Source organism: Aplysia californica, unplaced genomic scaffold (genome assembly GCF_000002075.1).
Source record: "Aplysia californica isolate F4 #8 unplaced genomic scaffold, AplCal3.0 scaffold00001, whole genome shotgun sequence".
NCBI classification, from domain to species: Eukaryota; Metazoa; Mollusca; class Gastropoda; order Aplysiida; family Aplysiidae; genus Aplysia; species Aplysia californica.
In genome coordinates, this window is record NW_004797271.1 from 5,748,915 (window position 1) to 5,754,335 (window position 5,421).

Genomic DNA, 5,421 nt, shown 5'->3' on the forward strand with positions numbered 1-5,421 from the left:
CAAAAAAAAACAAAAAAACAAAACAAACAAAACCAACAACAAAACCAACAACAAAACCTCCAACAAAACAGCCCCAAAAAAAACCAAACTGGTAAAACACGTGATTTATCCGAAGAGACTGCACGGGATAAGGCCATCTTTCAACTTTGAGCCATGTGATCTTCCTATCAGTCTGGACCTATTGGTCTGTCAAGCTCTCGACTTTATCAACATGTCTAGTCACGGGAATTACGTCATTGATCTGATGATTGTGAAAAAAGCCGAGACACAGATCTACATATTATATCGAACACGAATTTATCGAGATTACAGTTACATGATATTGGTGGCAACTACATGTACATGCATTTAAATGGGTTGGAAAAATAAAGGGACTAGCCGCGCGCTCACACCAAACACTCGAACGAAAGGAAAGTCGTTCTAGATACTGCACTGACTTGACTAACACCCAAGACGGATTAAGGGTAACACTCGGTCGTTGTCGTTACTTTGGTCTCAACGGAAATAAGGGATAACAGATCTTTTGATGTCGATAGAACGACTGTCGCTCTTTCCAGTGTTTGGTGTGAATGCGCCGTTAAGTCACATTTGTGCTAAAAAGAGTTCTTAATATAACGACACACGTCAAAAGAGACTAGAAAACCAAAGCCCCCATTTACACGTACAGGTCATCGATCGACAAAGTTGATATATACACTGGAATTTATATTGTAGGCCTATATACAAATGTAAATAAGCCTTTTCCATATTTACAATTTTTAAAAATAAATGTTTGTTCGTCTTTTTAGCATAATGGAAATAGTGTTATCGAGTGCGATTGCGAGCTCCGAAAGACTCTTACTAAAAACACGTCTGATTTTGTAGCGGTGAAACCTGTTGGCGCTTAAATGACCAAAATTGTGTCGATAGTGCCGTAAAACATCTACCCAATCAATCAATCAATCGATCGACAAAGTGTAGGATATCGAAAGGACGGCTGGCATCCTGTCAACTTCCCGGTAAAACTAAGCGTGGAAACGAGCAATCCTTTAGATATTGAAGAGTTCTCAGTCCAACCACCAAGTTGTTATATTTTCCGGCCGGCGAACTGAAGGTACGACGACGAGGGAGAGGCGGAGTTGAAAATGCATTCCAAAATGTTCTTAAATATTGGTCAAATAAAAAAAAAAAAAGATGATTTTCGCGATCAGCGACACAAAATTAGTCAGAACCACGCGGTCAACATAATTTAATCCTGGATTACCAAGTTATTTTTATGTGTGTTTTGTCAAGGACTGATACTTTAACAATAAAAAACTGTACGTCTAAATGGAACTTCTCTCGTCGGCAAACTGTCAGTTTAACGATGACCCAGATCTAGCGTCCGTCGGTTTAACTGTCAGATTGTCGATGAATGAACTGTACGTGTAAAGGGACCCTTAGCATTTGAATGGATGAAAAGATTGGATGGCTTCAAAGTGGTTATTATAGTACTTGAGCTCGTGGCAGTGAAGTCACCCACGTAAGCAAATGAGCAAACTTGAAACAGGAGGGACGGAGGCTGTGTGTGCCCACTCCGGGAGCCGCTGAGAATCTCCAAGGCTGACTATAGGCTGATAGGAAGACACATGGCACATTGCTCACGACTCACGACATGTAGGCACGCGACAATCGACAGGCCTTAACCCCCCCCCCCCTCCTCATAATTAGGAGAGACGGCCCGCAACAATGCAAAGGCAGTCCCACTTCTTTCGTCATTATGGAATCTTCTGATGAAGATACTTTGCTGATTGTGCTATCATTCATAATAGATCTATATAAAAAGAAGACAAAAAGCTCACCATGTGGTGTCGTGAACATTTTCTCTTAATAAGGAACAAAGCAAGAGGAGGGTTTCAAAGAACATTCTGCTCATTGATAACGCGTAAAGATGACAAATTGTTCTTCGACTATCTAAAAATGTTATACATGTACAAAACTTATGAGGTACTCAAGATAATTATCTAGAGCCCGTAGGTTATAATTTCCCAAACTTGTTTTCTTTCTTCTTTGTTATGGTTTTTTTTTTTTTGTGGTCCCAACTAAGTGGCCGGACTCTCATAAGCTCAATATTATTATGTTTCTTCTTGTTGTCGTCCACCTGTACTGTCACACACCTCACAAAAAGTGAACAGGTTGACTTTTCAACACACGTGGTTTTCTTTACTTTACCGCTGTATCGTGTCGTCCTATGTGTAAGGCGGTACTCTAAATTAATTTTTGTATCCACTTTACTTTTCACGTGTGATAGGCGTTGTATGCCGTGTGCCTTCCTATAGAAGGTCGGCCTTACGGTGAGGGGAAGGATCAGCGCTGCCATGTTGATCGTTCGTCGCAACACCTAGATCTATATATATATATAGGTCTTCATGTAGTGTGAGGCGTAAAGTATACAGCGTACACTTTCTACAGTGCTTTTGGAGGTTTTTTCATCAACACCACACTTAAACCCTAACCGACAAAGCACAGTCCACCTGAACCCCCACGGAGATGTCTACAGGGTCTTGGGAGGAAATTTCACTGTTTCAGAAAGAGCAATTTGTAGGCGAAGTTACTGTAAATCATAATGTTGTAGTGATCCTGTGTATGCAAACAAAGTGCGGTGTTTAATGTACGGCCCAAATAAAGAAACTTTTTCATTCACCAAATTTAAAACATGTTTGGTCACTAGCTTACTAATAATATGAGAAAGCTGTGACCCCCCCCCCTCCCACCTACTCTTTTCAAGCCAGTATGTACACCCGAGTACGACGCAAGAGTGCACCATCTATATTTCTACACAGATCTACACAGTATTATGGTACTGGTACCGGTGCTGCTGTTTCTGGTGCACTCCATCCATAAAATAATATTATAGTGTGCCGACTGGCCTTTTTGGCGTCAACGGTATCGCCGGCGCCCTGAGAAGGATACAACATTCCAGCACAAAGACCAAAACGCTCGATTCAAATTTCTCTCCAAACGGAAATCGAACCGTTGTCTTCTGCGCGTGACGGCAAAATGCCTAACCGCTACACCATAGACGCTAGTTCCCAATCAATGATGATTTCTTCGCAATGAAACACATGTACAGTATCACTGCGTAACATTGCTATTTACAACGATGCATGCAAGAGCAATGCGTCTGTTCACATCATTAACCAGGCACATGTAAGAATACATCTTTTTGAAAGCTGAATTAAAAATACAAAAAGACAAACAACATGATACCATTGAAAGATATAGGGAAAACTAAAAAGAATGTCTGTATGCTGATTTGTTTTTTAGTACTTTATTTTTCATACGTCAGACAATCAGGAACTGCCTCTTTCACCACACCTTGCACACACACACACACACACACACACACACACACACACACACACACACACACACACATACACACACACACAAACGCACACACAAACGCACGCGCGCACGCAGGTACACGCGCACACATAAGCACGTCGCGCATACACACGCACAAATACACACATCTGGTTAGATATGATACAGCAGAACAGAGACTTTAAAAAATACTTGTACAAATATACATGAATGTTGAATATAATTTACTGTCCGTCTCATTTTGATAATCTTTTCTTAACTTTGTCCTGTTCGATTCAGTATTTCAGACATCCGATTGTAAAGAGGAGGAGAGAGATGGTACTGAGTCCTCCTAAAAAGAGGGAAGCGTAGGGAGCTGTGGTGAGAGAAGAGCTCATTTACGAGGCAAAAAAAGGGACGTGAATCGATAGAGCAGCCTATAAAGGGTTAAAAGAACAATTTATTGTGGTTCACAATAGACAAATAAAATGAATGTTGTTCTGGTTTCATCAAAGTTGAATCCTTCGGCAGACATTATAACGTAATGTTATAGTTAACCCGTCCATCGTTCTGACCCGAGGCAGTTCTGGGCTCTTTCCTAGCATTGTGATAAAGGTTCTGGTGTAATTTTGATCAAAATTTTCAGAAAATCGGGAACATAATGTCTCTCCATCCTCTCTACCTTTTCAATTTACAAAGGTTCAACCTACAGTTCAGGGAAAAAACATATAAACCGGTGTGCGTGGGGATTCCGGGGGGGGGGGGGGGGGAGGGTACTATTATTTAATTTCTCCATCTGGATTATTTTGTCTGTATCCAGTGGGCAGTTTTTGTCACACGTGTTTGTTGATTAGCTGAGAGAGTAGGGGATGTTGGCAAAAATGGTCACATAATTTAACAGCAACCGTTCCGTCATTAATACATGTAATACGTTCACATCTAAGATGAGTAGCGCCTCGAAAGCTCTTCCCGGCACATTTCAACATAAACAAAAATGACTATTCTTTTTGTTTAAGCCCAACAGTGTAATATCCTACTAGACAATCACTTAACAATTTCGTACAAATAATCCTCTCTCTCTCTCTCTTTCTCTCTCTCTCTCTCTCTCTCTCTCTCTCTCTCTCTCTCTCTCTCATCCCTCCTCCCAGCTGGACTGCGTATAAGGCCAAGAGATCACTTCGAATAACGATGTAAAATTAAAATCATTCTTCACCTTAATTTAAGGTACACCACGGCAGTAGCTGACAGCCAGAAAAAGTTGATTGATTTTTCAATTTTGGACTTTTTTAGTAGAGTAAAATCTGCCCTATCGATTGGAAATATTTTCAAGTGTCTAAAACATCTTAAAGTGCCCGCATATGCCATGTTTGTGAACATTTTGTTGAAATAGACCAGTATGAATTCGGTTTTTTTTTTCAGTTTTCTCAAAACTATGATTTACTTAGGGGGGTGGGTCACCTGTGAAGAGATATTTCTGAAAGTACATGTCACAGCTCAATCCCACTTTGCATTACGGTTTCTAGATAATATGTTTGCAACGTACTAAAAGATTATTGTGATATTGTAATAAGTTTTCTGTTAGTGTAAAAGCGATTGACAGTATCACTCTCATTTGTGATCAATTTTTTGTCCGAGTATGACACTAAAAAGGCAGTTACTAGAAAAGTATGAGACTTAGGAAAGCAAATCTTTTGTACGTTGCAGGTTGTATATACAAAAACACTGAGTTAAAATATCAAGGCTGTATCAATTCAATCTTTTTCTGAAACCCTATACAGAATTTGCGCGATTTTTGGTCTGTCGAACCCTTTGCATCTGAAGAATTCAGAAAATTGACAGTGAAATCATATAGGGATAGTGTGTTTCTGTTTCTTGACTCATATTGGTTATTGGGAAGCCCAGTATACTTACTTTAGAGCCCAAGCAAAAATGTTCACTTCAGCTGTACCTAGTTAAGCCTTAGCCCCCAACAGTTTAGTAAAGCTCGAAGCCGAGTGAGCCTCACTCCCGAATCTCATCTGTGCCACAAGACAAACGGAGAAAGATATGACATTATGAGACAGAAGAGGTAAAGATAGGCCGAGATGAGGAAGAGAA